The sequence below is a fragment of the Brachionichthys hirsutus genome, chromosome 2 (genome assembly GCF_040956055.1).
Source record: "Brachionichthys hirsutus isolate HB-005 chromosome 2, CSIRO-AGI_Bhir_v1, whole genome shotgun sequence".
Taxonomy (NCBI): Eukaryota; Metazoa; Chordata; class Actinopteri; order Lophiiformes; family Brachionichthyidae; genus Brachionichthys; species Brachionichthys hirsutus.
Genome location: NC_090898.1, coordinates 3176116 through 3189064, shown reverse-complemented (window position 1 = coordinate 3189064; position 12949 = coordinate 3176116).

Below are 12949 nucleotides of genomic sequence, written 5' to 3'. Positions count from 1 at the left end.
AGACAGTGGCTCTGAGGAAAAGACAGGAGGCGCATCTAGAAGTGGCGGAGATGAAGATTCTGAGGTTCTCCTTGGGAGTGACCAGGTTGGATAGGATTAGAAATGAGACAATAAGAGGGACAGTGAAGGTTAGACGTTTTGGAGACAAGGTCAGAGAGACCAGACTTTGATGGTTTGGACATGTCCAGAGGAGAGACAGGGACTATATCGGTAGAAGGATGCTGAGGATGGAACTGCCAGGGAACAGGGCTAGAGGACGACCCAGGAGAAGATACAAGGACGTAGTGAGGGAGGACATGAGAGTGGCTGGTGTTGGGGAGGACGATGCAAAAGACAGGCTGAAGTGAAGGTCGATTTGCTGGGTCGACCCCTCACGGGACAAACTGAAATTACAGTAGATTAGAAATAAACAAGGAGATTATTCAAACACTAATCAGGATTAAGGAAAGCCAGTTGAAAATTAAAGACATGTGCTCAATGTAACTTGAACAGCAATTATAGCTGAATAACAACAGCATAATGTAACAAACTTATTTTGAGTTGAACTTTATATATTCATGAAAAAGAAAATAAAGAAAGGAAAATACTGTTTGTCTAAATAAATTGTACATATTTGGAGCTGTAATGTCAATGATTCATTTTTCCCGCTTTGTCTTGCAAAAATAAAATACATACCGGTACATTTTTGCTTGTGCTGTATCTTGCATTAACAGATCACATGCTCCAACTTGTGGTTATGAAAGGCTGATATTTGGAAGGTTTCAATGCGATTTTTCGGTTTGAAATATCAAATATAAAAGAAAGGAAAATAAAAACAAGAAAACAAAGGTGATTAGGAGAGAGCGAAGGCGGTATACAGACGGGAGAGGAGCCCCCCCCCCCCCCCCCCCTGCGACGCTTTAGCCATGGATCGCTAGTCATGGCTAGCTTGGGGTTATCTGGCACTAACAAACTGGTCCTAAGAGAGAGACACAAATGCAAAGCTTAGACAAGGGCCACCGGACGGGAGAGAAGAGTGGAGGAAGAGGAAGAACAGGGAGCTGCTGAAGAGAAAGAAGGAGTGCAGCTGGGGTGGAGGCAGAGGGTTGCAGGAACTTGCAGCATCCACGAGGACAAAGGATGGAGAAGGACGGGATGATGACATACATCCTCACTGTTTTCCATGTGGACATAAGGCGATGCATCGTAAATAAATTGTGTTTTGTCTCTCCCCCTCTCTGCCATTGTTTCACTGTCTTTCTATCTCTTCCTCCCTCTCTACCTCAACTCAACCGGTCAAGACTGATGTCCGCCCACTATGAGTCTTGCGTTCTGTTCAAGGTTTCTGCCTGTTAAAGGGAAGTTTTTCCTTGTCTACGTCACCGTAGTGCCTTGCGATAACTTTCTGTTACCGGTATATAAATTAAAATGAATTGAATTATTGCAGATAGATACAGTTTGTCACTATTTTTCTATTGCTATTGCTATCAGTAATATTACATATATATTTACACTATTTACAGGTCACAATTTGTACTTCTAGTATGACAACTTACTCTCCTTTGCAGCACGTTCATGCCGGCCCAAATTTGTGGAGTGAAATGCTACGAGCATTCTTATTGGTCTAAATCGTTTCAGTCATCCAATGGCCAATTCGTTAACAAACAAACTAAAGTTATCCGATTAAACTGTTCTTGGAAAACATGTTGCAAAATTTAGTTGACACGAGAATTTTTCCACGACAACAATGAAATTAAAGCAGCTAAGCCCCCCTAATAATATTCAATGTATTTACATGATTCACAGAATTGAATTAAAATCAGCGTAAATCTGCTGATCAGTGGAAAATTGACATCTGTGTAATAATGATGAGGAGGATGAGGATGGTGATGATAATGATGTGGATCTTAAGTATCTAAATGCTCTACTAATCTTGCCAAGACATTAAATTTAGGGGGGTTGAACGTGATTTGATGCGTACAATTTTTATTGTTGCGGTTTAAAATCTTGAGATGAAGAATGTACCTTCAGTCAGGACATTAAATTTGATGTTGAGTTAGAGTGCAGTGTCGAGCAAGGCAGAGGTTGCTTGCGTGTGTGTGTGTGTGTGTGTGTTTGTGTCTTGACAGGTGACAGGAATTCTGGGCCAGTGCGCTAGACAAACAAGTTGCATCACAGTCACCTCACGGCTGGTCTGACAGGCAGTAGGGATGTCATAGCAGGCGTAAGGAACATGTTTTAGTCTGGACAGGAACACACTGCGACGTACGTTCCCCAGCACACACGTTGCCAACTCAAGACCGATACTTCCCACCCTTATTACAGGCGTTACACAGCGTTTTCAGAATAAAGCTTGCAATTTGGATTAAAGTGGATTAGTGTTGTTTCTGCAGAATGCAGCCTCATAGGAAGCACAGATAGAAGGAGATGCCAGCATCGCCCTTAAGCCGGTCCCAAGGCCGGATAAGTGCAGAGGGTTGCCGTGGCAATGGCATCCGGCACAAAACTATGCCAGAATCGAACATTGTAATCAACTTTAAATATGAAAGGCATACCGGATCGTGAGATAGAGTGGCTGGTGTTGGGGAGGAAGATGCAAAGGACAGGGTGAAGTGGAGAAAGGTGGGTTGCTGTGGCGACCCGTCAGGGGACAAGCAAAGAAGGAGAAGTGTTTATAGATGATTATTATAGGCTCAGAAATCAGGGTCATCCCAAAAGATAGGAAAATGTCAGACAGGGTGTTTTCCTGTTGGAAGGTTTCTCTGGAATATCCTCCGTGCTGGCGTTTGACGGCAGGCAGGCCTTTAAATGCAAACGAATGCTAAGGCTAAAAAATTGGGTTCCGGGTAGTGCTGAAGCCTCTTCCAGCAGTCGATGGGCGAGAGACGGGGCACATCCTGGACAAGGCGCCGGGTTTATCACAGGGCATTACCGTAAATATATTCCAAATTGTTCTGCTTCTGTGGTCAGGATTTGCACACATTCTGATTGCTTTGCTCATTGTGTCTCTAATGACTGTAACGCCACTTATGGAGATGACAAATGGAATACTTAAGAAGGGGAAACCCGTCACTGATTAGTTTTAATCAAGTTTTGATTCAGGAAAATAAAATAAAAATACAATTCCTTCACACTTTATTGTTGGTAAATTTAATCAGCATGCCTATCAGAGCTAAATGGCTCTATCATCATGGAAATGCAGAGTAGAGCAATGGAGAATTCAACCACTATACAGTTATGTTTATTGTCAGTCTATGATGTTTCAATGCGCTGGAAGTCATTATGGGACTCATTGTGCTTCCTGTAAGGTCGACTCACTCTTGCAGTTCCACTAAGCTTTGCAGAATAACTTAACTTAATTTTCACACACACGGTTTTTCATTTTATTCGCTATATACTATGTTATTTATATGTATAATAATCAAAGCAACAATCAGAGAAAACATAACTGAAGAATAATGTCAGGAGTAAATCACATATCAAAATGGATCAAGGCAGTCAGTGTGTATTGCTAAGCTGCAAGCGTTGAGCCAGCAACACAACAAAACATCACAGGATCTAAGTATTCACTGTACATTGTCACCTTGCCGCCGCCCCCCCCTCCCTTTAAGGGCCATCTCCTGAAGGCCCAGGTATCTCAGGGTGAGCCTCGTGAAAGTCTTTGATGAGGGAAGGGTCCAGAATACATAAACCTAGCAGGAACACAGGAGTGCCCCTCAGGCTCGTAACCCTCCAAATCCACGAGGTACTGGAACCCCCGGTCCCGCTCACAGACAGAGAGGAGGCTCCTGACGGCAAACACAGGATGAAGAGCAAAAAAGAAGAATCAACTGGACTTGTTCAAGTTAGATCAAAGACGTTTCACCTCTCACCCAAGAGGCTTCTTCAGTTCTGAGAGTCCAGTTACGTATCCGCTTGTTGGAGTAGGAAACAAAGAAGGGACTGAAATCACCAAGGCAATCAGACTCCCCAGTAGTATTAGCATTTCCTTTATGAATGCTAATGCTCCCCGGCAGTCATGAAACCTGACTAACCCTGGAGTCATTAGCATCCATAAGGTGAAGGGTTGTTTTTGTATTTGTTAGGCAGAGAAGTCCACCGACTCACAGGTTCAATGGAATTTTGTTGTGTGTTTGCAGTGTAAAAAGTGTAAAAGCACAATAACAATAGAAGCTCATCTTAATCTTAATATATTTTGCTGGTCTTTGTTTCTTTGTTTTCTGCTCCAACAGGAGGATAATTATCTGAACTCTCCACCAGTCTCTAAGAACTGAAGAAGCCTCTTGGATGAGAGGTGAAACGTCTTCAATCAAACTTGAACAAGTCCAGTTGACTCTTCTTTTTTTGCTCGACGTGATTTTCCATGACCTGAATGACTGAGAACCTGCACAGAAAAATAGGATGATGTCATAGCATTACAAGAGCATGGAAAATGATGTTCAGCCAAATAGACAATGCATGAGCACGCACGAGCACACACACACACATTTTGCTGCTGAATTCCCATCTGCTTGTAAAAAGCTACTGCACTAGTGATGAATGCAGACTTTTCAAAATAATGAGGCTTTTGTTTATGAGGAGACCAAATTACTTTGCCGCTTGTACAGCTGTTACAGCTGTTACAGTCTCATAACTATCATTTTGGTGTTTATTTGCTTAATTAGATTTAGAATTTACATAGTTTCTTATGTGGTTCTTAAGTTCAGCCTCAGAACCAACATAACGTTCTGTTGGGTGCAACGTTAAAGATACTGCAAATCAAGCAGGGAATGCAATATGAGGAAATCCAATTATATTGTTGCACGCATTTCCAGCCACTTGCGGATCACGTGTCGACTGGAGCCTGTCTAGTTAGAGAGGTACACCCCGGATGAGAAGCCAGCTCATCATGGCAATGCGAAAGACAAGCGACCATGCACACACACACCTACAGGCAATTTAGTGTGACCAGTGACAATTTAGTGTGCACGTTTTTGGAGGTGGGAGTAAACAAGGAAGCCGGAGAGAACCCACGCAGGTAGAACAAACAAACTGCACTCGTTGCACCACTGTGCCGAACTCTGATTAGGAAAATAAAATAATAAATAAAATAAGCATGCTGCTTATTGTAAAAAAAAAAACATGAACACAGTCAAATTAAATCCCTTATTTTACTGATCTGTGTTTGTGGTTTGGACAGCATATCCGTTGCTAACTGTACATACTCAAGCTGATTGCTGGGATTTTCTGGATCATTTAAAATTCTCATTTAAATTGCAGTCAATGGAGCTTCAAAACGTGTTCCTCAATATCTCGGTTGTTTATTGACTGATGTTTATGGAATTTGATACAGTCTCTACATCGCCACCAAATTGCATCCGAATTGACGGATTCCAAAATCAGTTAAAAATACATCCCAACTCTGATTCATTCACTTTTACTTTTCATGGTTGGTGTATAAAGATATACCAAGAACAACTTATAATCTTTTGATGATGATCCAGATCACCATGTGGACGGTGTAAATCTAATTCTGAGGGGAATGAGCTGCTCATTAATTTCTCGAGTGCTTTTCTAGTTTTTATATAGTTTTCATGTCAACAATTTGTCATAGCTTGGCAACTGAAACTCCAACAATGCTTCTTTGTTCTACTTTCATACTAAAATGCCAAACCCACCAGATTATAACCGGACCAGAGTTTGGAAAGAGTCCTACGTCTGTATTCCCAGTGGGGGTTAAGCGGAGAGGACAGTGTATGTAATACACCATTTCAACTTCACTTCCGTGGCTACTCGGGCAATTTAGGGTTGATGGTAAACATTTTATTGATCGGCAGTTGTGGCAATTTTCTCCTTTTTCCACTGACTGCTGTGATAACATCACATTTTTAAGCTGCATTGAACTTCTAGACAGAGACAAGCTGCAGAAATCTTCAAATGACAGGCTGTTATCCATGGCTCTATGACCTCTGACACTATTTGGGTCATTGTTCCCACAAATGAATACACCAGCATGGCTGATGCTCATTATCACACCCTTTTCTTTTCTTGGTTTCACACTCATGAATGCAAAGTTAATGTCGGGAATGACTGAGTGGGTCATTTATGCTGCGGGCCGCCCCAGCAACAGTCTCCTTTAGCCCATTATTGCAGAAATGCAGCAATAACATGCAATGTGTCCTACTAGAAGGGGCTGGTTTCGCTACAGACCGCAGACAAACAGTGGTCACTCATCTGCTGGCCAGTGAGCATCATTAATGAGCGGGAGAGAAGGAACATGGTACAATGACATGCATGCCTCTAAGGGCGGGTAATGTGCCACCGCCGGAGCTCCCTGTCCTCTACGAGCTGTCACTGCCTGGGCAGCACACCAGCCTCATGCACAATGATAATTGCTCTTCAGATGAGCACTGCTGTGTTTGCCATTACTGGCATTGCTTGGGAGCATGTGTGTGTGTGTGTGTGTGTGTGTGTGTGTGTGTTATTACCCATCTGTTCCCAAATGTGACAAAACAAATGCAGCATCTGCAAGGCTTGACGAGTAATTTCAACTAATCTATATTCCTCTTTATTTGCCATTAGGAGATGATCGGGTTTGACCCGACACTGAATCAGATGGAAAGAAAGCCAGGTGTTCGCTAGACAAGAATGGACCCATTTGGAAATATAAAATAGTCTGAGTCCTGATCGCCGCTGATTATGGATCCTCAATGGGGACTGTCTGCATGGCATGCACAAATCCAATCATAACCTCTACCACTTTATATGCCAACTGCAGTCCATTTAAAAGCAAATAGAAAGGGTTAAATCATCTAAACTATGCGATGTCTCTCTGGATTGGCCGAAAGGCGGCTGTTTGTATTTGCTTTCTCTCTTCAGGTCCTGGTAAACGGATGTTTTATGGCTGCACCTGCCCAGTTTATTCGGTGTTTGCATGTATTTAGGACATTGTTTTGCCTCTCTCTCTCTCTCTCTCTCTTGCTACGGTTTTATCCATTTGCATCATATTCTCTGTTGTTTGGTTTAATGTCGCTGCATTTGGGCAAACCTTTTGACTCGGGTTCGAGAATTTGGCCAGGAACAGATGGATGGAGTTTTTGTGTAGCATTACAGGGAAAAGGTTAAATGAATGAGGTTTAATTATAATAAAATTAAATGTAATGATATAATTTGGACAAGTTTGGCGGTCCGGATTAAAAAGACCAACGGTACATGGCCCGTGGTCCGTAGTTTGCCCATGGCAGGTTTATGGCCTAAAGTGGTTATTCAATAATAAGAATTTTTTGGGGGGGCTTTTTTCAGTTCACCATCATACTTTTTTTGGTGGCCAGAAACAAAGCTATCGGACAGAGACATATGCAAAAAAAAAAGCCATTATCCCTAGATGGCCCCTGGCCGCTTGAGCAACCGCTATGGCAGATGTTAACTGTGTGTTCTTTTACAAATACACTCCATAGCTGTTTTGTAAACCTTCACTTCTCTTCTGTTCTACTCTTCAGTGTGCAGAATGAATATATCCTGCATGCTTGGCTTCCCCTGTATTAGTAGAAATGGCACCAATATATAAATGTTAATGTTATGCTCTCCCAACAAGGGACAAAATATGGACATTTTCTTTAAAGGTCCCATAGACACGGTGCAATGATCCGCAAATAAACTCAGGATGGAATAAAAATGCTTTGAATCATCCATCCAGGGAAGTGCCTAAATAAGATGCCCGAGTCACCTCTCCTGGCTGCTCTCAGCAGCGGCTCGACTCCGCGCTTCTTGCGGATGACGGAACGTCTCACCCAATCTCTAAGGGAGAGTCCAGCCAGCCTACGGAGGAAGCTCATTTCAGCCGCTTGTAGCCGCGACCTTGTTCTTTCGGTCACTATCCAAAGCTCGTGACCAGAGGTGACGGTAGGAACAGAGATCGGCCGGTAAATGGAGAGCTTCGCCTTTCTGCTCAGCTTCCTCGTCACCATGACAGTGAAGAGAGCGCAGACACAGGGGCGTCCGTGGGCGTCCGTGCACGCACATCTTGTGCACGTTCCCCCGGCTTGACGTCAAGCCGAGAGGGATTTCTTCCAGACGTGTTTCAGGAGGTGATTAAAGATCTAAGCAAACTACGAAAGATTGACTTGGTGGGGTTTTTTTAGCTGTTTTGGGGTTGATAAGGATCCAAAATCACCATAATAGTGTAGAAACATGGGAAAAGTGAGTTTTTCAAAATATGGGACCTTTGATAAAACTTTGGGCACCCATTATTATCATTATCACCGCTACTAATGCCACCTTCACATTTGCACGCCAGTGGATAGCATTCCAAAGAAGAAAGAACGTTCAGCTCACTAAATTTAGCCATTGGGAGGAGGAGCTTCAGTCACATCTCAGAATCAGCCAAAAATCTGAATCGAAATGATTGGTGGAATTTGCAGAATGTGACATTCTCAGATGTGATCTGTGACATTCCGCATCAACGCTACTGCCGCATCCTCAGAAGAAGGCGTCTTTCGTGTGCACGCGTTTGATTGGTTGCATTTGGATGCCGAGTGTAAGGGTGCTCCAACCGGCTCCACCCCCACCCCAGAGGTCACTTTGAAATGGAATAGATTTCTCTAGATCTCGACTGACGGTGTGGGGAAGGTCGCTTCATTAATCACAGCTAAATGCCACTGTCTGCCCATCTCCTTTCTTAACCAAGTAACACCCCCTGATCGCATCATTGATTGATACCAATAATGGATTCTTCTTCAGTAGGGGACAACAGAGGGCATCATTCAGGGGGGAACCTTTGATTATTACGTAAAGACTCGTTAGGTTAATAGCATCCTCTGCTCTGGTGGTGCGAGGGCCAAATAGATGTCTTCCTCTCCCTGCGGCCTTTGTGAATCAAGCTGCTGCCTCTCTCTCTCTCCCTCGCTCTCTCCCTCTCTCTCTCTAGTTTCATGTCTCACTAGCAGTACCCGTGTACGCACCAGCCTACTTTCTCTGCTGATTCAGTGTTGGAAAATGTCAAGCCAAATTTTGCCTGAGAGGCTCTTGACAGATCGGTCGGAGCATAATGGGGAGAGAACAGGCACACAGGCGCCGAGTGTGCAGCGTGCACAACTGAACGACCTGATATTGTGTGTGCATTTTCTGTTTACAATGATGACTATGTACGTGTGTGTGTGGGGGGGGGGGTGGTCAGGCTTTGTCTTGAGTCATATGAATGCCACCAGCCATTCCAGTATATCCGCATCACAAACTGGAATAGAGGACACGCCACGTTGTGTCATTATCGACCAATCTATGCCGTGTGAAGGCAGCTGCACCGCTCAAAGGACTTTCATTTCAAAGTAATAGTAATATATGTATGTACACACGTCATACACTACTATCTCATACAGTCCTTTTGTTTCCGTTGTTAATTATAATAGCAGATAGTGAATTATTATTATTATTATTATTTTTACATATGTAGCTCGTCACAGCGTTTGCAAGATCTTTGGGAAAAATCTCAAAGGAATCAATGATGCGCGTCACACAGTTCTTGGTACAGCAGGCAGCAAGGAGAGCAGAGCTTCAGATTCATAGATCACTGTGGATCTAGCTCAACAAAATAAAAATGCATGCACGTGTTGTCTTCTGAGCACCTAAAACACATGACAACTACACATAACCATAGAAAAGCTGCGCTGGGAGGACGGGAAAAAAGAATCAAGAGTGGACTGAAATGTCACTGGGCTCATCGAGCGGCTCTCTGCGAGGCGTTGCCACCATCTTGTGGACTGTGTGTGGAGGTTTTCCCCACATATACCAAAAGCTAGATAGATAATGCGTCTAAAAGCACAATTGTTGGTCATCTTCAAACATTAATGGTTTATTCTTTACAGTGGAGGACGGACTGTTATAAACCGCATGCATTCAGGTTAAATCACGACACTCAATTTTTGTTTAATGAACTTGGAGGTTTTGTAATTATGCTCTGTGATTAAGTGTTTTATTTTGAAATACATATGATTCTGCTATATTTGGTCTTTAAAAAAAAAAAAAAAAGGAAAAATAGAGAATACAGACTCCAACTTTTAATACTGTACATTGCATCGCATTTGGGGGACACGTCATGGGGCAGAAAGAGCTACTACAGGTGTGGCTCATTGTCCAGCTCGAGGGTTCTTTCAGCTTGCCTAAACCCTTAAACACATCTGGGTACGCTGCTCTAAACTCTGTCTCAGATTCTTTAACTGTGTCCACTCTATAGCTCAAGCTTTTTGACTGGCGGGCCACAATGGGTTCTAAAATTTGACAGATGGGCGGGGCAAGAAACAGATGGATGGAGTGTTTGTGTGAACTAATATGACATATAAAAGCCATTAGATGAAAGGATTTGGCCTTTTACAGGAAGCAAAGCCTGAATATGCAAAGCTCATTGTACAAATTACAGGGAAAAGGTAACATGAATGAGGTTTACTTATAATCAAATGTAATTTAATTATCTACTTTGGACAAGTTTGGCGGGCCCAACGGGCCTCATATGGCCCACCGGCCGTAGCTTGCCTATGCCTGCACTAACCCCAGTACCTCACAAGCTGGTCTGAACCAGATCTGACACTAAGAAGACATTTTGTGACGTACAGCATCCGTTCATTGTCATCTGTGCCTCAGCCTTTCACTGTGAGAGGGTAACTGCCTGGCCCGAGAAGTCTCTTCTTGGGTGTCTGCAGCGTGCCGTCTCTGTCAGGTTTCTACAGTCGCCCTGGCATAGATGTAACATCTGCCCCTGTGTCAAGTTTAAACTGGACATTTCCTCCCCATTTAGCTTGACCTTTTCAGCCCAGGGCTCTGACCTCTCTGTGCTGATTTCTCCCACGAACACGCAATCCTCACTGTCTGTGTCATTTTGGTTTTCTGTGACTTCTCTTAATCCTGCTGCTCCGCTACTGCGACAAAATACAGAAAAATGCCCCTTTTTTTCTGACATTTCCGACACTGAGCCTCTCTGGCTGGACATTCTTTCCATCAGTGCTTATTCATTTGACCAACAGCAGCCACACTCTTTCAGGTGCAAACTTAGCAATGCCAAGAAATGGCCCAGAATGTCGAGCAGAAGTGGGATTAAAGTCAGCAACAGTCTGACTCTGAGTTCTGGTGTGAACAGCTGTTAACGGAGAACCACTGGGAGGCAAGCTGGTAAAAGCTGCTGAAGAACATCCAAATAGACTGTATGTTAATATCAAAGTCACTTTAATATTTTACATTATTTTACTCAAATAGTCCAGAACCTCTTAACATGACATTTTGTATGCGTTTTGCTGATGCTTTATATCCACACAGGTGTAGCCGAGGCATCAGTGCGGCTGCGCTTGCTGACAGCGTGCTGTTGCGTGTTCTCAGTGGACGTCTACGTCCAGGAGGCCCACAGAGTGAGACGGCTCCATCAGCAGATGCACCCAGACCGGACCCCCAACAATGTGTGTATATGTGTGTTTGTGCTACGAAACTCCATGACAACACCAGAGACGATGACATCGACTATAAGATGTGTTTTTGTGTCTTTGTGTGTAGAGGAAGAAGAGGAAGCAAGACTTTGTTGAGGGGAGACAATGTTTCGCGTCATTTCAGCCTTTTTAATCTGACGTTTGATGAAAACTTGATATTTGATAAAGTTAGATTGCAGATCGTTGACTTCACTGATGTTTTCCAGGAAAATAATTTGTAGACTTATTTTTTTAACTTTTCCTGTAGTTTTGAAACATTTACAGGACTTTCAGCTTGTAGAGGAAATTAGGACACTAAGACAGTATTTGCGTATTTGCAGGACCTCGTCCTCGTGTCCTTGAGCTTCTGAGTTTATAGTAAGAGACTTCTAAACTCAGAATGAGTTTAGAATATCTATTCTAAATAGAGCAAATATGTTCACCTGTTAGAATTAGAATGTTTGTTAAGCCGTTTTACAAATTGATTGCAAGCTTACTTTAAATTGGATTATAAATATATTGGATATTAGAGTTAGATAAATGTAAAACTGTAAAAGCAGATGACCATCCACCTACAGTCTTGGACCTGCTCAAGGTTTCTACCTTTTAAGGGCAGATTTCCTCGCCTGTGTCACAAAACATTTGCTCGTGGTTCATCCCATTAACTCTTGGGTCTCTATAGAATTCATTGTACTTGTATACATTTGTATTTCAATTATAATTATATTTTAATAGAGAATATGAATTAAAAATCTTGTTCTCGTTATGATCATTATAAAACAGAAAAAGAGTGACGTTTAAAGTATAGGTATACAACACATTACTACTTATATAGCTTTTTCTAATTATATATTATAACCACTCTAGAAATGACTGAAAGTGAAAGTTTTAAATATGATCCGCCATCTGCGGTTCGCACATAAATTTAACTGGCTCACTAAAACATCTGTGGTAAAACATGACATGGAACAAATGAGATTTAATTTTTATTTTCGTCCAATAAAATGATTCAGAACAGCACAGTAGAGAGACGATGAGTACATCCTTTAGTCAAAAAAGATTTACGACTTTGACCTTTGACCCAATATGAAAATTAATAATTAATAAAAAATCAATAAAAAATTAATAAATCAATAATGACCTTTGGCCTCGTATAAAATATTAATTAATAATTAATTAATTAATAATTAATTAACATCGTATAAAATAATAGTACTATAATTTAGTTATTTATTTATTTTTAATGGATGGGAGGAGTAAGCGATTTTAAGGGGAGGAGTAAGCGTGGGTAAAAAAGTATAAAGCCGAGCGGATCCTGACTCAGAAGGCAACAAGATTTTGAGGATGTCGTTTCCGGTTGTGCCTATTCGCGAGACCCCAGTGACCGTATGTCAGCAGCCGAGCAACGCGTTGGAAGCCCCGTGGAAGACTATGAGATTTCTGCGTCAAACCCAGAGAGAGCCGCCTCATGATTTAAAAGAAGAATGGTCTCTGGGCCCTCACGGCGTCGCTGGAGGATGGGGGTACATCTTTCGGTACGAGACCGG